We start from the raw sequence: 22,268 nt of genomic DNA on the forward strand, positions 1-22,268 counted from the left end.
AATAAACATTCTCAAAGTCAAGGGATAGGTTATAAAATGGTACATACAACCTCTTCTGAGGAGCATTTTTTGAATATGTGAAAAGAGCCTTAAAATCTGAATAAGACAACATCCATCCACATAATGCCTCCCAAAAATCTACCAAAAAGGACCAAAACTAGTGAGGGAAATGCCATCATCAAAGAGGCCAGGGAAATATCAATATTATAACAAGACTGATTCAATACACAAATTCCTCAAGAGTACAACATACATAAGGTAGGAATCACATGAGAATATTCTGAAATATCCCAACTCATACTGAAGTTTAGGGACATGGAAGGCCTTTAAGAGAAGTGAGGATCACAGAGCTTGGGACCCATGTTCACATAGCAGAAAGACATCCAGGGCTACCTTTTTGCCTCTTCATTTTAATTTTCTTTAACCTGTCATTAGGGTTAAAAAAGAACCAGCTTTGCAGGTGATGACCAAATGTGACTAAGCAGACATAAGTAAGTGCTGACTCACCAGACAAAACTCATAATCCACAGCATGACACAGTGGTCACTCTCTGCCTCCTTACACCCCCCCCTTCTGCAGGTGTGCCAGGCTCTCCCTGAAGCAGGGAAACTGCTAAAATCAAAGGTTGACCCTCAAATATAGGAATGCCGGTGCATCCACAGCACATATCTCAAGAGATTCAGAGAAAAAGTTCTAAGAGAAAAAATATCTGAACTATATATCCTGTTGATCAGTTTCCCTTGTTGCTTACCCCAAATATTAAAAACCATCAACATCTAAACCTCTACCACAAATTATAAAACAACAAACAAACTTAAACAACACTAAGGTAAATGGAGAAGGGCATCAAGAAATACCAAGTTGCCCATGCATTTATTTTGTTTATTTATTATTTTATTTACTTTTTTTTTTTTGGTGAGGATGATTAGCCCTGAGTTAACATCTGTTGTCAATCTTCCTTATTTTGTTTTTTTTTTTGCTTGAGGAAGATTAGACCTTAGCTATCATCTATGCCAATCCCCTCCACTTTATATGTGGGTCACCTACCACAGCACAGCTGATGAGTGGTGTAGGTCCATGCCTGGGATCCAAACACACGAAACTGAGCTACCAAAGCAAAGCACACTGAATTTAACCACTGTGCCACAGAGCCAGCCCCAACCAAGTTGCCCACACATTTAAATAAAATTCAGCTTCCTTTCCGAATTTTTTAAAAGTTTTAATAGAAATAGATGAATGCCTGCTGAACATGATTTTCAAAAATACGTATAACAAACCAAAAGCCCATATCATAGACAATAATGAAGTATTTGATGCATTACCAAAGTCAGTAAAAACATAACGATGCTCAATGTTAACACTGCTTTGCAGGTACTAGCCGACTTTATTATATCCTTTACAAAGAAGAATAAAGTTACAAATATGAGAAGCAAGCCAGCAAAATTATCTTTATTTGCATGAGATGATTATATATCTGGAAAAGCCTAGAGAACCCACTGAAAAATTATTAGAAACAATAAGAAAGTTGAGGAGCTAATACTATAAGATAACTATAGTATAATATAAACTAGGTGTGATAGACAGGGAGGAACCTAGCAAGGCCCATTAGATCAAAGCCCTCTCCATCTATCATTGTCTTTGCAAGGCATGGCAAACATTTGTTTATCCAACATTTGTTTTTCCATCTCCATTTGAATTGCCTTCCTCCCCTTTGAAGTCTCAAACCACTACATCCAACATCCTCCTTTACCTTTAACTGAAGATAGTATTAAGGTGGTGGCTTCAGCCATATTGGCGAGTTAGTTGGTTTTCCTGGGTTTCCCCCATGTATACATGTTATTAAACTTTGTTTGATTTTTCTCCTGTTACTCTGTCTCAAGCTGATTTAATTCTTAGGCGAGCCAGAAGAACCTAAAGGGTGGATGAACAGTTCTTTCTCCCCTACACCATATATATTACACATTAATCAAAAACAAATTTAAATGTCCTAAACTTGGGTTGTTGAATAAATTATGATATGCTGTTTTAAAATATTTAATGACATGAGAAAATGCTCATGATATAATCCAAAAAAGAATAAAGTGAAAAAAGCAGAATGCAAAACTACATATATAATTGCTATTTTGTAAAAAAAAAAAAAAATATATATATATATATACACACACACTTACATAGAAAAAGTCTATAAATTAAAACTTTATTTTATTAGAAAACAGCAAAGAGTCATTTCTGGTTGAAGAATTTCTGATATTTGGAATCTGAATTCTCTGAAATTTCTTTCTAGCAAAGCTCCAAGCTCACCGCTATGCACACCCACATTTTCTCATTCCCTCTAATTACAGAGGTACCCTTTCTTCTGTTCAGTCAATCAGTCTAACATGGGTCTGGAACCTGTTTCTTCCCACTCTCAAAGAAATTCCAAAATTATATCCTCTGCCCCTTTATCTTCATTCTCTTCATTAAGAAAGTCATCTTCAGGGGCTGGCCCCGTGGCCGAGTGGTTAAGTTCGCGCGCTCCACTGCAGGAGGCCCAGTGTTTCGTTGGTTCGAATCCTGGGCGCAGACATGGCACTGCTAGTCAGACCACGCTGAGGCAGCGTCCCACATGCCACAACTAGAGGAACCCACAACGAAGAATACACAACTATGTACCGGGGGGCTTTGGGGAGAAAAAGGAAAAAAATAAAATCTTTAAAAAAAAAAAAAGAAAGTCATCTTCAAGTCCACATTTCTTTCCTAGAAACTTCTCAATTTCTTTTCCTTTCCTTTAGGAAAAAAAGAGCTATCTAAACTCCATGTTTCTATTTCTTTAGCTGTAGTCCAAACTACTCTACTCAAACTATTATTGCCAAGGTCACCAATATCCTTGTTGCTTAATACAATGGGTTTTTTTCGGTCCTTTCTTACTTGATATCATTAAAGTCTTTCACTCCATGCCCACTCCCCTCATTTTCACTTTTTAGAGGGGAGGGTCATGACACCAGTTTGCCGTTTCATTTACAAACACTTCCATTTCATTACCTAAACTTCAACATAAAATAAACTAAAAATGCAAATAATAGAATTTTGGATATTTGAAATTTTTATCATAACCCTTTTCTGTATTTTTCAAAACTTTTGAGAATATTTTTTAGTGGAAAATGCACTTTTATTGTTTATTTATTTATTTTTTGAGGAAGATTAGCCCTGAGCTAACATCTGCTGCCAATCCTCCTCTTTTTGCTGATGAAGACTGGCCCTGAGCTAACATCCATGCCCATCTTCCTCTACTTTATATGTGGGATGCCTACCACAGCATGGCTTGCCAAGCAGTGCCATGTCTGCACCTGGGATCTGAACCGGGGAACCCTGGGCTGCCGAAGCGGAACGTGCGCACTTAACCACTGTGCCACCAAGCCGGCCACGTTTTTATTTTAAAAAAAGAAAATTCATATTGTACATCTGAAACTAACATAGCATTACATGTCACTTATACCTCAATTAAAAAAAGTTAGAAAATAAACAATAAAATGAATATAAAGAAAAAAAAGAAAAACCAAACAATAATTAACATGATTTACTGTAAGAAGGAATAACAGACAAGTTTTGGAACTGCATATACAATTTACTTTTATCATTAACAAGCAAATGGCATGATATAAGACGAGAATTTATTTTTTAACTATCCAAGTTATTCTCAAATAGTTTTAATTCAAGCATCTAATAAGTAATAGAATTATTTACCAGGAAGATAACCCTACCTTATTAAGGAAAATTCATTTTTAGTATACTAATTAATTTAGTAAAATTAAAGTTTTTTAGAAAGAGTCCTATTACAAAAGGGAGAAACAAAATAACAAAAGATTGAAAATGCTTCAAAAAGTTAACCTTTAGTTATCTAGTTCAACCTTTCATATGATAGAAATTTTAGAGTATACAAAGAAATGTGGTATAGATGATAAGTGTTGATGAGAAATTGAGCCTTAACATGTGTATTAAAGGATAGTTTTACTAGCAAAAAAGAAATGGGGAAGAATTATATGTCAAAAAATAAAATAAAAATATGAGAAGTGACTATAAAAACTCTGGCAGAGGGCATTTTTTAAGTTTAAAAATGGAAAGAATATTTTAAAAATCTAAAAAATTGACAAGTTAATATTTCACATTTCTATAAATAAACAATATGAAAAAGCTACACAATTATAGTAAATATAAGAAAGCATAAATATCAATAATATTTAGAATAACTTATAAATAGCTGATAAGAAATATACTAAGATCTCAGTGCAGTAACAGGCAAATATCAAAGACAATCAACAAAAGAGAAATACAACAGTTTAAGATGCTTAAAAATGCTCACTCTAATTAGTCACAGAAATGCAGATTAAATAAGGTATAACTTTTTGCAATGGAATTTGTAAGGACTAAAAGTGATGAATATAACCAACCTAATGAAAGTGTGGCAAAATAGGTATAGTTATACATTGTTAGTGAGACAGAATTCATGTAATCCTTTCGAAAGCCAAGTTCAGAATACATATATTAAGAGCCTTAAAGTGTTCCCAGCCCTTGACCTAGTAATTGCACTTCTGGGAATTTATCCTATGAAATAATGTCAGTCAACAAAAAATAAAAGCATTGTGCATAAAAATGTTCATTGGAGCATTACTTATAAAGGTAGGAAGAAAGGAATCCATCAATCTATCTATATGCACAACCATGTACTCAAGAGAATAATCAGGCAGCCCTGTGGGGAGGTAGAGCGTTGGAAAGATTTCACAAAAGTAACTCTTCAGAAGCGTATTAGAAAATAAGCAGATTTTACCAAGCAAAAGAGAGGAAATAAGAATTGCATACAGGGAAGATTATACACAAAATCTTGCAGTCATGAAGGTCTATACTAGGGGATCCCTAATGAGCATAGCATGTCTAATACATTTAGAACATGTTGCCTCCTATCTCCCAGTGGTTTTCAGAAACTGATGTTTGTGGTCATATAAACACATATAGAGCAATAAACACAAACACAAATGAAAAATATTAAGCCAATTAGATGTGATTATTCATCCATATGTAATGTGATACACCAAGAAGCAAGTACATAGAGGGTTTTAAAAAGATCTTCTTTTTAAAGAAGTTTGTCTTAAGATAAACTGAGAGTTTGTCTTAGGCTAAAGTCATCATGAGACTGTATGATGTATTAGAAAGATCTAACCACTGGTAAGTGGTAAGCCAAAGCCAATCTCTCTCTCATTTTCATCATCTGAAAAGGACGAAATGTATTTAACAACATCAAAGGATTGCTATGGTCATAGGACAGAGATTTGAATGTAAAGTAGTACAATATTCTACCTCCCCAAACTAGCTCAACTCCATTCCTTTAAATTATTATGTACCTCATATTTATCCTTCTGCCCATTCACATTGCTGTAAGACTAGTCATTACCACCTAACACTGAAATTTCTGTGATAAATCACTGGTCTTTCTTTTAATAGCCTCTTTTTTCTAAACAATTTAACAGATTTCTTCGAAATCTATCTTTCTAAAACAACTTTTTTTTTTTTTAACACATTGGCACCTGAGCTAACAACTGCTGCCAATCTTTTTTTTTTTTTTTTTTTAATTCTTCTCCTCAAAGCCCCCAGTACATAGTTTTAGATTCCAGTTGGGAGTGCCGCCAGTTGTGCTGTGTGGGACACCACCTCAGCATGGCCTAATGAGCAGTGTCAGGTCCACGCCCAGGATCCCACGTGGCGAAACCCTGGGCCGCTGAAGTGGAGGGCGCGACCTTAACCACTCAGGCACAGGGCCGGCCCCTAAAACAAATTTTTAATCATGTCACAACTTTGCTTAAAAATCTATCAGCTAAACCAAATTCCCCTTTGTAACTTTATCTCCCACCGTTTTCAAACTTAGGTAGGTAGGTTTCCTCCATCCTCTCCTTTGTTGAGGTTCCTCTTGTAAGCCAAGATATCACTACTTCCTTCGAAGCCTAATTAAAGTTTTACCATCTCCGTGAACTCTTTCATTCCAAACTTTTTTTTTCTACATTTGGGGATATCAATAGCAATACTTAAGCACATAAACTATCCTGAACTATGCTACCTTCATATCCAGTAGAGATTCACTTTATTGGGGGATGGGAGAAGTGTGGGTAACCTCTAGTAAGTAGGTTATATTTTTTAAAACATAGTAAATATTATCTTGACATGGACCACAATGGAGACGGATCTACTGTCTCTCAATAAGTTTAATACAGCCAGTTTCATCACCAGCATTAAAGCAGATGTCATTTATGTAGTTGAGCTCCAGAGACCATAGCTGGTCTGCATTTAGGAGCTGTGATATACAAAAAATATTTATATTAAGACATAAGAGCCATAATTAAAGTTAAGACGCTCACACTGTGAGAGCGACCCAGGAACAGAGAGCACCTGACTTGTAGCCTGCCTGGAGCATAAGTTTACTGGGTGAATGATGGCTATTGAAATTGTTTTTCCTTTCCCACCGCCAATTTTTTCCCTAACATAAATAATTGAATTTCCCTAAGTTAAAATCACTAAAGATGAGACTTCACTCTATGCACATGCTTTCTAAGTAAATGATTAACTCCTTGAGCATATTATGAGCCATGCATTTTATTTCTGGGCACCTTGAATTGTTTCTAGTTATTAAGAAATAGGTGCTGACTTGATTCTTGTTCTCAATTTAATGATCAATTTATTTAACTAACCACCACTGCCTAATATAGGACTATTAGCACAACACAATAGTACCAAAATGAGAAACTAATCAGTGATTTTTTTTTTTTTAACATTTTACTTTTTCCTTTTTCTCCCCAAAGTCCCCCGGTACATAGTTGTATATTCTTAGTTGTGGGTCCTTCTAGTTGTGGCATGTGGGATGATACCACCTCAGCATGGCTCGATGAGCAGTGCCACATCCGGGCCCAGGATTCGAACCAATGAAACACTGGGCTGCCTGCAGGGGAGGGCACGAACTTAACCACTAGGCCACGGGGCCGGCCCCTAACCAGTGATTTTTATTTGTTTCCATGGGTAACTACAGGATTATTTTTAGCTCACTTGCGAAATACTGAGATTACAAACACAGAAACAAACATCCATCTTTACCCAGGTACATGTAATTAATTTAGTTGGTACCTCTGGACTTCAGCTGCAACATCAAATGCTACCTACTAAGAATAACATATTTGCAATACATTGCAAAAAAGAGACCTATTTCGTAAAAGATATCTCACATTAAAATAAAAAAGGTCAAATTCAAGGTACTATGTCATACAACACTTCATTCAAAACAAAAACAGGGAAATTCTGTTCACATTCTATTTACCTTTTTTCCCTTCCCTGAGTGTGCCTTGCTCCTACCTTCCCATTTCACACATAGTACAAAAGTATTTATACACATTCTTTAAACCAATTCTTCTCTTTTATGGGTTTTGGCAAGTACAACTGTGAAGTCTTTCTTGAGAGGGAAGGGCAAAGAGAGCTTTTACCTAATTGGCCAAAGTTATTTCATGTTCTCTTCCTGGACCAACTGTTTACTGTTTATACGGCCCTTCACCAACCCTTCAACTTCCTACTTCAAATCTCCAAGGTATGATTATAGATAAGAGTAATTTTCTCAACAAGCTGCTGAAAATATTAACTGCAATGCACAAGAATTTAATGCTAAGATACTCAGACCACAATGGAGAAAATCTCGATAGTTTCCAAGAGGACTCAACTATAGAACAATGGTCCACTCCTCTTAACTCCATTTAAAAAGCCTTCTTTACGGGGGGGGGGGGGGGGGGGGGGGGCGGTGTCAGCCTGGTAGTGCAGTGGTTAAGTGCTCATGTTTCGCTTCAGCAGCCCGGGGTTCACCGGTTCGAATCCTTGGTGTGGATATGGCACCACTTGGCAAGCCATGCTATGGTAGCCGTCCCACGTATAAAGTAGAGGAAGATGGGCATGGATGTTAGCTCAGGGCCCGGCTTCCTCAGCAAAAAGAGGAGGATTGGCAGCAGTTAGCTCAGGGCTAATCTTCCTCAAAAATAAATAAATAAATAAAAAACCTTCTTTAAAACTATTTGTCTTGCCTTTTTGTTGTGGTTGCTGCCCATCCCCAACACTTCCTTTAGCTCTGCAGTAACCCCTCTTTTAAAATAATGAGATTTGACCCACAACCTCTGTCAGTCTTTGTTGCCTTGCAGACCCCATTTCTTTCAGTATGCTATACTAACAACCGTAAAAGGAGAAACCCGTCATCCTGTGACTTACAGGCTGCTCCTTGATTTTTTCACATGCTCAAGATGGACTTTGCTGCTTGTATGTCACCATAATGATTTATGTTAATAATAATCCTTTTCCCAAGGAAGTGCAGAAGTATGTTTCAACAACCATGTCATCATGAAAACCAGAAAAGATAAGTATGGCTTCTCTCTAAACTCAAACACTAGATAGCCTCCTATTTCCACTCATTTCCATCTTTCATTTACCTCAAAACTCATCACTGTACAAGATAAATGATTACGTAAAAGTTTTAAGGTTTTCTTCTGACACATCACCTGCAAGTAAATGTTCATTACAATATCGCAAATAAGGAAAATGAAATAAATTTCATCATCTTAGTGCAGCGATAATGAAGTTAGGAAAAGTCTAACCACTGAAAATTAAGACCTTCTTGTAAATTTATGTTTGAATTGTTTTGAATCTTTCCTTTTCACACTCTATTTTTAGTGGTATTTCTATTATTAGTGAAATTCAGTACTGATGTAATTAAAAGTGGCGGCTATGAATTTTGTTGCTTTTTGTTCTGATGGATATTCCTATTATTGGCAGTCCAGCCAGCCTGTCTTCTGCATTCATCAAAAGGAACTAGAGGAAGTAAAAGTGTTTTGTGAGTCAGAATCACCAAATCCCCTTGGAAAGCTAACTCCTCACCACCAAATGAAGAAAAGGGAAACAGAGGTGATGTCCTGTCTGCTCAATGTTCTTAGCAGGTATACATTATACATTAGGTTTTAAGAAAAACCATTTATAAAAGCATAGGAAAAGAATGAAGGAGAAAGGAGTGATTCCGGTTAATATCACAAGAAATACAGTATTTGAATAACTCTGACCAGAAAGAGCAGCTTTGTCGGTTTTAACCTGACCTCGACAAACAAAAAGGCTATCATTGAAATGGATGATTTGAAACTGATTAATCCACCTTCTCCAAAGAATGCCAAGTGGGTCAATTTTGAAAGCAATGGAAGAAAAGAAGGATCCTACAACATTTTCCTTTCCTTCTGGGAGAAGAGGTGTAAGTTGAGGTGACCTAAAAAAGGTTGCAGAACCACTCCAGATGCCTAACAGACCTGGCTTTAATTTATTTACTTTTTTTTTTCTTTTTTGCTGAGGAAGAGTCGTCCTGAGCTAGTATCTGTGCCAATTTTCCTCTATTTTGTATGTGGGTCACCACTACAGCACAGCTGCTGATGAGTGGTGTAGGTCTGCACCTGGGAACTGAACCTGGGCCACCAAAGCAAAGCATGGTGAACTTAACCACTAGGCTATGGGGCTGGCCCAATTTGTTTGTTCTGTATGGGGCTCATGCTGTCCTTCTTTTGCTGGATCCTTTCTTCCTGATTTCTGAATATTCAGTTTATTCCTTCTTGGTCTAATTCAATGCTAACTAAACCAAAGAGCCTTTTCTTATGATTCCAACCAGAAGTCCTCTCTCTCATATTCTGAGTTTTCACAAACTTTTATCCATAGCTCTCCAAGAGAATGCTTGAAGACAGCATTCAATATAAACTTCATGAATGAAGGTAGCTGCCCCCTTTTCCTCTTATTATTAGCACTAGAACAATAAAAGTGTATCAAATACCTGTGATTCTCCTGTGGTTGTCATTAGTGAGTCAATTCATTTTTAAACTAATGGCTAAATTTTCTACTGTTTTGTTAGGTTACTAACACTTAAAAATTGAGTCCATTACCTCATCTTTCTTTTTGTCTAAATATAATTATCTGTTGTAATGAGAACCAGAAAAGGTAGACAAATAAAATCCCAAACCTTCATTCTGGTGAAAATCTAAGGACTTCTCTCCACCTGATCTGTCAAGAAAAGGAGGAAGAAGGGAAATTAGATTTATTTGAATTTTACTTCCTTTTATTTCCTCAGCTTACTCTGTGCTGAGACACTAAAGAGCAGGGAAGTAACTGAAAGGACAATAGTCAAAAAGGAGAGAAAAAAGGGCACAAAATAATTCACAAAATGACTGATGTGACCTCAAATAATGGCAAGGTAACTGTAAATATAAAGTTATCCTATGCAACTCAAAACTAAAATGTAACACATCGTCCTTTAATAACCTTTGAATTTATTATTTAAAAAAAAGTACAGCCTACTATCAGCTAGATTAAATTTGGCCATATATTCTGTTATATTACCAACATATCCAGCCATTTGTGAAGCCAAGAAAGAGTAAAATGCACTCTTAGGACTACTACTCAACCTTGAAGTGCTGAAAGCTACTTCATCATCTATGGTGGGGACAAACACATGCATGCACATGTGAACTTAACACTATGTTCTGTGGAAAGCTCGGTATAATCACCATCATTGTAAATCACTCAGGTATCCACTTATTTTAGCATACACAAATCAACGCAGAGCTCCCTGTGATTCCTGCAAGGATATCTGAAATCACATTTAACGTTTTCTCCTCCCACTCTCCTCATTGAAAGCTTGGGATATAGAGGTTTTCTCCTCTCCTTTCACTCAGTACTATGCAGCACAACATACAGGAAACTATTAATAGCTGGACTAGCATCCACATATCATTTAAATACTATAGGAGCACAACTGTGCTGAATATGCCAGAAGTGACCCAAAAACCAGAGGAGACTCCTCATTAGATTCCTTCTAAAAAATAAGACTAGCTTTATAGTGTTAGGATTAGCATTATTCTAATCCAATTATAGTGTCTTGTTGATTTTCCTTTCTATCTTTCCTTACACTACTTACAAGCTTAAAGTACTGTCACTTCTCTATATATCAGATGAAATTACTTTACAGGCTAATTAATCACAATCTATTTCTTATGCTACTTCTTAAAACTATAGATAACTAGCAAAATATAATTAACAATATTATCAAATCAAAGATAATTCATTTATTTATCCATGGACAAAATCATAAAACATATTTCCTCAAAATTACAATGACTGTATAATCTAGGTTTGTTTGTTTGAGGCCAAGATTAAATATATGATAGGTAATACATTATTGACCTTTTTACACTTGGTTCCTTCAAACATTCTTCATTTTATTCAGCATTTAGTTTAAATTAAATATTTAAAATTGAAGCTGTTCCATGTTGCAAACACAGCTAAAATGAAGAGCTTCTGTAGCAGCCAGTGACCAGATTTTAAATGCAGGTAGATCAATAAAAAAAAAAAAAATCCACCAAGCACAGGCTCCATGTGTGAGTGGAATGGTTTATAATAGCTTGCAAATGACTATGTGCTTGCTGTAACCAGCTGTTCTTAAATTATGAATATGCAACCAATTCATGTTAAAGCCAAATCCCAGCACTATTTCTACAGAGAAATCCCAGTAGTTTTGCTTGTTCTACATGTTAGCTCTGTTAAGGATACAAATAGCAGTAAGCTTCTGAACAAATAGGACCAAACTATTGGCATTTCATGCACTTGGTCCATTATCACAGCAAGGGATGTCAATCATTGGTACATTCTATAACAGCTCAGGCAATATGACAATGATCTCTTAGGAAAAAAAATCAAAATCTCTGCAGCATACTCAAAGTCCTTCTGACAACCTAATGCTTTCTCACTTCAGCCAATCAGACTGCCAGACCCGACCTACTAGAAGACTTGCATCAAGCTTGAAACATTTAAAAACATCAATCATAAAAACAAAGACAGGACATTGAATTATACAGTATTAACCTCCAGGGTTTGCATACAAAGACCTTAGATTTATTTATGTCCCAGCGAGTTAAGAGCTTCAGTACACTGTTCTTTACACCAAACTGACTGCCAATTTGACGAACCTCTCTGCCCTCAGCAGGAGTGCACCGTCTTTGATTAATGAGTGCATGCTTGTGGAAAAGTGCTAAGAAGAAAAAACAGGAAAAAAAAACACAATTATGTCTACACATAGCTGAAGTATCAATGCAATAATTATCTTCAAACCAAATGCTCCTTTTTTCTCATATACACATGCACACATGTGCACTCACAAAATTAGTAAAGGTTCCTATCTATATATTACCGTCATTATTATTCTAACACAATTTTTATTTGAATGAAAGGCATTCAAAAACCAAAGTACGAGCTGAATTTTATAAATTGTAAAAACAACTATTTTAAAAGCATTACTTTTATTTTTGAAAACACTATCTTACACAGAAAAATTTTAAATATGTGAGACAAAAACTGTATTTTCACCTCATATTCTTATAAAAGCTATTCATTTAAAAAATTCAATGTTTAACTTACAAATACCAGGACTCTTAAGTATTTTACATCTCAAACTGTATTATGACTTGCCACAAATCACACAGCATTTAAAATAGATTTAAAAGTAATGTAAATTCATTTTATTTTTCTTTCAGCAAAGATGTTGCCAGTATTTTATAACTCTATATGCAATTGTAAATTAATTAAATTATATTTGCCTATAATTTCAAAGTTAATATGGTCAACAGAAAAACTTATGAATGAAATTTAAACTTTTTATGACTCTTCTGTTTTGAATTGCCTTCCTTTAAGAAACTCAACATGGAATGATTTTTACTTAAGTTACGGGATTCTTATTTGCACTGCAGTTAAGACTGTATTACCTCTAAAAATGAGCCAAGTATTGAGACTCTTTTAAAAAAAATTTTATATTTAATCTACAACTCAATTTACCATAATTTAGTTTACATGAGTATCTGCCTTGACACAAATACGTTACAAGTAAATACATTTCTTAAAAATTGAACATAGGCCAAGATAAAAGAAGGATTGTCTTTTTAAGGACCTGTATGGTTATTATATAAAAAGGGTTGAGAAAGCATATTACCTGAATATAAATCTTAGCTTTAGTCTCAGTAATGTATGATCTACTTAAAAGGAAAGCATCTCTATAAACTTGTGATTTAGGAAATCATAATTCTGAAATCACTCAGCAGTGTATCCTAAGTGTCTAAAATTTGTTTATGTTGTATAAGAAGTCCTTTTCATGGAATTTAACTCAGCAAATTACATATTCTAATCTTCAATTTCACATTTTGAGTATTGTTTTAAAGGCAAACTATTTTATTTTAAATATTACAAATTTTACGCTCTGAAAATTTGTTTAAATGCTTAATGTACTTAAAGATTTAAAAATTAAAAATCAATAAATATTGAGACTAGGAAAGATCTCTTAACATATTGATAAGCTACATTATACCCTTAAACTTATTCTAAAGTTTTTTTACACAAGTTGTTTAAAGTGTCTTTTTCTCTGTTGGGATTATCACTCTTTATTCTTCCTCTTTCCTCCTTTCTACCTCCTCTCCCACCAAAAAAAACCCAAAGCAAATAATTAGAATAAGTAGAAAACAGGTACCAATGGGATGATCTGAAAACATTTTAGTACTACAATTTCATTGCTGGAACTATCAATAAAAATTATTAGTACAATAAAAATATAATTTCAATTTTTAAAATCATTAAATGACTACTAGTCAATTAATATCTTCACCTCCTTATTTAAAAAATTAAATACAAAACTGTCCATTTCTTTAATAATTCTTTTCTAATCATCTTCTGTAACAAAAGTTTAAAGAAATATGTAATCAAATGAATCAAGATTTATTAAATAAAGCACAATATTTTTAAGCCCCATGGTATGAAATATTTAATTTTACATAATCAAAAACCTCTCAAAATACCTAGCTAGGTAATTTAATTAATCCTTCAGGATATCAAGTATACATACTTGATGATATAATTTCATCTAGGGGTCAAAATCACCACATTACTTCGTGTTAAATCATTTCTTCTTTTGGTAGTTTGGGTAGGACTAGGTCAAAAACTCAGGAACTGTAACTTAAAAACCTCTTTCTTTGACAAATCTTTAACCCTAAAAGTAATCCAGTTCTAACACATACTCTCACTAATTCAAGGAGATAAGACAGAAAACATGAACTTTCATGCAACTGTGATATCCTACATCTTGTATAGTAACACAAAAGTAGCAACAAAGACATTAACAATTGCAGTTCAAGCTGGGAGTGACTGTTCTGTTTCAATTCAATGACACCACTAATGGCTTCTTAGCAGCTCCATGAAATCAACCAGCTGTCAAGTTGATGCATCAGAAGGAACAGTTATGCACTCCCATAAGAAAAAGCAACACATCAGGATGTTTGGCAAAACATCTGCTCCTTTACACTGCAGTTCTATAATAAACATGCAAACAAAGAAATAGGAGAAAGGGCAACAGAATTAAAATTCTAAGGTTTCCATTACAGTCTTATACGCATTTTAAATAAATGATTATAAAAATAAAAACAAATTTCTGCCAAGTTGAATACTTTAAGTTATTCTAAATCTTCTGAAAATGCTAAATACAATTACTTGGATTCTTCTACAAAGGTTAAAACTACATAAAATCTTTACATTTTTAAAACTGAGAGTAAACTATATTCACTAAGCAAGACCATTATTGTAATATTATGTACAAAACACAAAATTTAAGACTAAAATATACCCTTCCTTCATTTAATAAGTATCTAGTAAATTATGCCACTAGTACTCTAATAAATGCATTTCTGAGACTCAATAGTCCAAAAATATTTTTAGTAGTGTTTCAAAGAGTAATGCTGCCATAGGTTAGTACTAGTTTAATATATGAGAACATTTTCTGGATTTTAAAATACATACCTACTTCTACAAGTCTCCAAACCAGTCTATGAATACAACAATTTGAAGTTCTTATAAACGATATCCCATTTTTAAAGCTTATCATTTGATTTCTTAAAAAAAAAGAGACTTATTGGTCATCACAGGCCTAAAATAATTTTACATTCAATCATCATTTCAAACATTTGTAAAATCTTACTTTTTTCTATCTGAAACTTGCAAGGGTCTCAACGTCTTTTAAATTATTGATTATGCAGTACAGTAACAATATGTACAGTCTTTACAATAGGTGTGAGACATCACATGTACTTAACTACCATTTTCTTAAACTGCTTATCCTCTGTTGCTTGCCATTTATAATCTGCCAAATCTTCTAGTCCTTTGTTGCATGTATAATTTAGAACCATCTGTTCTATGTGCTTTTAACTATTTAAACATTTTTCACCTACCTACAATTCACATAAATGGCAGACATTCAATTCAGTCCAGCTTTCTACATAAGCGTCTTACATAAAGCAATACCTAGATAAACAGCATAGCAGATAACACTAAAGAAGACTGCTACAGAGATAAAAACATACCGCATACAACATAAGTTTGTGTGTTAGACAAATCTTTTCAGTGTATTCAGAATTGTTTCTATTAGCTTTTTTTGAGTTAACTGTAGTCAGTGTTTTTCCCCAATCCAGAAGACAAAGAGAATGCAAATTAAATACAGACAGTTTCATGTCCTTGTTAGAAGAGAAGTAAATATGCTGACTGAAAATGACTACAGGAGACAGAATTCCACTTTCCCATTCAATTTACAGTGCCCCTTATCTATATACTAGTCAGTGTATCATTAGGTTTGGTCATGTGACCAACTGAACTTTTGTGAGGTGAAAAACTATTTTAGACAAGCAAATTAAAACAACATTAGTTTTTATTATCTTTTCATAATGGCTGACAAAGAGCTTAAAGCTACAGGTTATAAAATATATTTTAAAATCAATTCTGCCATTTAAGTACTAACTACATTTTTGCCAATCGTTTGACTTAATATCTCCTACTAAGTTTTAAAAGTATCCAGTATCTCCAGGAATTTTCAACAATTACATCTTTTCAAAATTTAAAGAAACGTAAAAAACAGAACATTTAATTGCAAAATGGGATCTATGTAACCTAAAATAAGTAGACGTAAATATTAACTAAACTGATTAACAAGCCACAGCAGAGAGGGGAGTAAATAAGAAAGGCAATACGCTGATTAAAAATAACATTTGAAACCTTTACAGAACAAAAAACACAGACAAAAGCTAGGTGAATACCAAATGACACTATAAAAGTTTATACCATTTTTTTGCACATAATTTTCCACCTGTTACCAAAACATTAAATGTGGAGACGCTGATGGTTCATTCTGAGAGAAGACAAAAGCTAAGCAGCACAATTTATCACTAATCTATAAATTACACGGGCCTTTAAAACAGAGAAAAAATTAAGAGAAAAATCTACTCTTAGAATTTCTCGATAAAGTTTACATGACGTCACTGGGCCCCCCTGAACATTCCCTAAACTTTGAGTCTTATCCAGACACACTTTCTGCCTTTCTAAGGCTTCTTTCCCTTCCTCAAAAATAAAAAAGAGAGACTTGGGAATAAAATTTGCCCAAGATGGCGAAACGCTTGTTGTTTAGAGGGCAGGGGAAAAAAATGGAGGATATTGTAATATACACAAAGGGATAAATTTCAACAACTCGGCCAAGGACTGCAGCTGCTTCTCTCTTTATAAGGAAGCAACACACAAAAGATAAATACAGAGGGAGAGAAAAGAAGAGAAAATCTCCCAAACAGCAAGGCCAGCTCTGATTCCGAACACTTGCTTCCTTTTCCAAGTCCCAATTCTGGGGTTCGTGGAACTACTTTAAAGAGAGGGGAGCCGCGAAAGGGAAAGGGGGAGGGGGAGCAACAAGAAGATTAAAAGAGCGAAGAAGAGTTGAGACCTGGCGGTTGTTCCCGGGGTAGAACTGCTAGAAGACAGACATTACCGTAGGAAAAGCTATGCTCCTCTAACACTGACATAGATCTTCCTAGGTATCCGGATCTTTTCCCAGTCCCATCTGCCCCCACTCCCACGCACCCCCGCCCCCCGCAGCTCATTTTCCGTAAACTCTAGAGCTCCAAAGTACACAGGGAGAGAGCAAGAGAGGCCCGAATTGGGGGGGGGGGGGGGCAGGCGCAGCTAATCAGTCCTAGAGGGAAGAGGGGGCGGAGGCAAAAAGGGGCAGCAGTAGGCGGACGGGGGGGGGTATCTTGAAACTACCCCGGCGGGGAGGGGGGGAAGCAGCGGATATTCCCGGGTAGAAACGGCGATGGCAACAGTGCCAGAGGTGGTTTTTTAAGAAGCAAAACTGTTGGCGACGACCTAAGCGCTGGAAGCCGAGAGGAGGAAGAAGGAAAAGCGAAGCCAGGGAGGCCGAGCAGGGCGGCCGGCACAAAGGAGGCGGACCGCGGCGGCAGCGTCCGCCCGCGCCGAGGAGCACGGCCCGCGGCCCTGCTGGACCGAAGTCCCGCACTAGCAGCTAGGAATAAAGTTTACGTTCTCCAGAGACCGCACCCCCCAATCCCACCCAGGACCGCGCATCTCCGCGTCCTCCTTCCCCAAACTCCACTCAGGACCCCGAGCACCACCCCAGCCTTCCAGCCTGCACAACAAAGAGACACACCGACCGGCGAGGGTAAACAGCCGCGGCAGGGCGAGCAGGGCGGGCAGGGCGAGCGCCTCGAGATAAGCAACTCCGGAGTCTTCCCCGCTCGCAGAAGCGTAGTTTCTCCTTGTCTGTTTCGACTCGCTTTATAACATTTGGATTTCTGTCTTCACCCGCGTCCCTGACACCCGAGGATTTTTAAACTCACCTTTACTTTCGAACTGAGTTGCGGTGGATGGGATTTTTGTCTTCCCCAGATGGTTGAAGGTTACGATTTTTGTTTTTGGAAACCCCACCACCTCCTTATTTCTATTATTATTTTTGCAAGAAAAGTATAAAGAGAGTTGGAGTGGAGGTGAGATTTGTGATCGGGAAAGCCCCTGCCTCCCTCCGTCTCCGTCTTCCGCCTCTCTCTCTCTGATTAGTTCCTATCCAGCAGCAGATTGAAGCAGGAGATGATTCTTCTCAAGGTTTGTTCAGCAGCTTCACTTCTAGGCGAAGGCTTCATGAACCAAGTGACGTCAACCAACAAGGCTTCTCTCTCTCTCCTCTCTCTAACAATGAAAGTTGCTGTTAACAAGGGAAAAAAGAGAGAGAATTGTTTATACCATTTCAGTTCCAATAATAAATGACCTATCAGCTCCTAAAGGAGCCAAGGGAGGGAGGGGGTTGCTTCTTCCTTCCAAGAATACTGTAGCTTTGAGTTTGCATCGTCCCTTGTCCCAGGAAAAAGTTAAGAAACTTAAATGTTTTGTTTTGCTCGTAGAAGCAGAAGGGACAGAAAATAGGATTGAAAACCTAATTTTTAAAAAAGGTAAACTGGAGAACAGGGAGCATCAGATTAATCATTTCCACCTAAACTTTTTTATCCGTAAATTCAGAATTCGGTTGAAGTCTACAAGCCAACTAAATTAATATGCCAAAAATTCGTGGATGTTTGGAACTCAAAATAAAAAGCAGGACGCAAGATGGTCCCGGGATAAAAAGCTACTGCCCTAACACGGACAAGTTAAGCTGGCTGTAATATTTATGCACTGAGTTAAAATTTAAATAAAACACGTTTAAATAGTAAATTGTTTTAAAGCTATAAGTTAAAATTGTAAAAGGTAATATCAGTAGTTTTCCTCCCCAATTTCTGAAAGGTCAAAAAAAAGATAGCTAATTGTGGAATTGCATTTTTTAAAAATCACGTTAAGACTGGTAGCCCATTGCTCCGTCTTTAAACTACACACGAGGTATGCTATTTGTCTACCTTTTGAATCTCTCCCAACTTTCTGTTTTTTACACCTTTTCCCCCCAATTCCAAGATCCTGAAACCAAGTTAAACTAAAGGTAAAGTACACCCATTACCTCCTTCCACACACTACCCCATAGCTTTCTAAAAATGATTAAAAAAGAAAAAAGCCTCAGCTTAGTAACACTTTATTATCCAAAAACATATATAATTTAAAATTTTTTCATTGAGTTTGTTTTTCCCCCAGAACACATTAAAGTCTCAAAGTTCATATAATTAAAAATTGCATAATTTAATTTTCAGGATGAAGAGCAAGTGAAAAGCAAGCTATAGAAGAATAATTTGACCATGTATGTGTATTTTGTACATACATATGTGGATAAATGTATCTTAAAAGATGCTATTGTTTTATGTTTCCTCTTCAGCTACAGGCTGTGATTTTAATTGTGCTGGAGGATCTTCATTAGTATTAACACATGGGGAGATTTCACAAAGCTGCTTCATTAGGAAAAAAAAAGCTTGGCAGACTAGGTCTTTTTGCATGCACTGAGAATGTCAGCCTTACCTCGGTCATTTGTAACATAATAAGTGCAAGTACAATGATTGCAATGCAGGAGCACTGGGGGAAGGGCAGAAATACTGCCTGTCTAATAGGGGTATCTGAAAAGAAGGCTGCTCATTACATAGTAAAATGTATGCTAAAAATTAGTGAAGATGATGTCTCAGGAGACTGATGCTAAATAAATTAATGTGCTGATATGTTTTTAATTATTATTTTTGTAGTAGTTTATTTCATTCTCAGGATTCACATTGAGCAGCAAAGCTGTGCTAGCACTTATTGATTTTTCTCCCCTGCCACATTCCCGGAATACAGATTTTAATCATTTCACTACACCACACTCAGTAATTTCATTAAAAACTGGAACCTTCCATCCCCAGAAAAGCATTTAATTTCAATGACATACAATTTCTCTCTTAGCAGAAAACTGTCTCTACAGTAAAAGCTGGCCTAAGGTTCAAATGCATAATTTAATCCTGAGTTTTCCATGCTCTGCATTCCTTTGAAGCTATAATTTGAGTAACTACCTAATAACTGTAATAAGGACAATAATTTCCTTATAATATATTATTAACTCATATTTAATTAACTCAGAGGCCAAGCTCTGTACATGTATGACTGGGTCAACAGTTCTACATCCTCAAAATTTACTAATAATATTCCAGAAGAAAGATATAGATTAAAATATCAGTGTAAGTGCTAGCATTTAGATATTTCATCCAAAGTAATAAAGTTACAAAATGCAAAAAAATTCATGCATTTTATATAATACTGGTTATTATTCAAATAAACAGTATATTAAAACAGTTGCAAGTAAACAAGGCAATTCACTGCTATTTCTATATATAAATATAGTATTACACTATTAATATTTCAACAATCCACTTCTGACACTTTGCCTAATCACTAGCATTACTGTGAAAATATTCAATTTTGAAAAGACAAAGGACTAGATTCAAGTTGTCTCAATTTTCATAAAGAATTCTCTTAAAAAATTTCTCTTGAAATAAAGTTAAATGGCACATTTGAAAAACTTAGATAACTGAAGATATCTCTCTTACTTAAATACTTTAAACAATATACTGCAAGGCATGGTTCGATTTTTGGTTCCAATAATATTTTGAAATAATATTGGGTTTGAAAATGGCACAAAGGTTTTCCAAACAATAGGTTTCATAAGGATATGTAATTTAATGTTATAATCCAATGTTACTGCAATAAAAAAAAAGTTTATTTAAAAAAGTAATTAATTAAAAAAAGGGATATGTAATTTGCATTGCCTAGTTTTTGGAGAAGAAACTTGTGGGAAAAATCTTTGACAGAAAATTCATGTATTAATTTAAATTTTGGATATATGCCTAATCAACAGAAAAAATGGTACATATGTAATGAAAGTGATTAACATATAAAAACTCATATTAAAAATTCCTATCATTCCCCTGGGTGATTTTAGAACCAAAATTCAAAAATATTTTTAAAGAATGTATGTATAATTTCAAGTTGAAGCTGCATAGAACACAAAGTTGTCTTTTCCTTGGTTTAATGTTGAAATAACATAACAAAATAAGACAGTGTCGTCAAAAATTGTAATAAAGGATAAAATTGGTGATAACGAAGAGCTTGATTTTAGCATTTTTAAAATATTTAAAAAATCAAGAGTTCTTTATATAGTTTGGAAAATATTTTTGCAACATTCTCAAAGATGAAATTCAGCTAAATGGAAATCAATTAAAAAAATAGTTGATAAATGAAAAACTCATATTGATTGATACCTAAAATTCATAAGATGTATTTCTATATTTCAATAAAACAAAAGCTTCAATTTTTATATTAAAATATATCTTAAATAATTTGGTGTTATTTGGTAATTCAAATATATTTATTTATCCAATTTAATCTATACTTGTAAAACCGATTTTTAAAAATATAGGTAACACTAGAAATTTAAAACTGGATTACTCCAGTATTTGATACCCTCTTACTAAGCTGTGCTTAAATTATTTTTTAATATGATTCTTTTCCTTTTTTCATGTTATCACATTTGATCATTTCAGAGATTACAATATAGTCATAGAGATGGGGGGAAGAAAATAATTACTTTAGTTACAAAATAATTTGGCTCCCATTATACTTAGTCTTATACTTAAGATCATCATCTAAGTTAGCACTTAATCGTGTACATAACTGTAAAAGAATTTAATGATCAAACAGATCTTTTCCAATATTACTGAAAATATTTCTGAAATTCTATATCTGATACATACCTATCCCATAGACTAATTATGCCACCACTGTAGACTAAATTGTTACACTTTCTTCTGTAAAGCAGCATCTATTTTTAGGACCAAGGCAGAACTTCTTAAATAGGTAGGTAAATAGATAAAGATGGATAGATATCTAATTTCCTACTACAGATAGGTATTGTACATGGATCTTCAAAGAGTAAGAATTACCATAAACAGAGAACGAAGTCTATGAAGGCTGACTACAAAAAGCCAAATGAATGAGAGGTCTCAATAGTAGAACAAGCTGGCCACCGTCATGTCTTGTTTCTGTTTCAATCGGTACAGACTAATGAAGCTTTATTTGTTTTTATTCATTGAACAAACGTTTGAGTGCTAGCTATATGCTATGTATGCACTCTGCTAGAGGCTGGAAAAACATGAAAAGCTCACATCCTGGTTCATGTTGAAAGTGTGAAATTCCTGGGAGATTAGAGACTCACATAAATCATATTATAAAGATACAAATAATAAAGTTTTGTAAGAATAAAGAGGCTGGGGCAACTAATTCTGACTGGGAGTCTTAAAAAAGCTTTATCAAAGAAATGCCATTTGAACTGCATCTCAAATACTGAGAGCTTTACCAGGCAAAGAGGGAGGGTGGATTCTTAAGGGAAGAAA

At 35.1% G+C, this 22,268-nt stretch overlaps 1 protein-coding gene across 37 annotated transcripts in view; it reads right to left on the reverse strand.

The window, feature by feature from the left end:
- Positions 1-18,131, reverse strand: part of BAZ2B (bromodomain adjacent to zinc finger domain 2B) — a 290,353-nt gene extending 272,222 nt beyond the window's left edge. For 7 of the 37 annotated variants that reach the window (XM_070507937.1, XM_070507928.1, XM_070507914.1 and 4 more), the window contains exon 1: positions 16,913-16,996. The gene's annotated coding sequence lies outside the window, so the exon portion shown is untranslated. Of the gene's footprint in view, positions 1-10,039; positions 10,081-16,912; positions 17,004-17,780 lie in introns of those variants that run through there. The other 30 variants (XM_070507926.1, XM_070507899.1, XM_070507891.1 and 27 more) reach the window with 14 other exon arrangements.
- Between the last annotated feature and the right edge of the window lie 4,137 nt (positions 18,132-22,268).

This window comes from Equus asinus, chromosome 4, assembly GCF_041296235.1.
Source record: "Equus asinus isolate D_3611 breed Donkey chromosome 4, EquAss-T2T_v2, whole genome shotgun sequence".
NCBI classification, from domain to species: domain Eukaryota; kingdom Metazoa; phylum Chordata; class Mammalia; order Perissodactyla; family Equidae; genus Equus; species Equus asinus.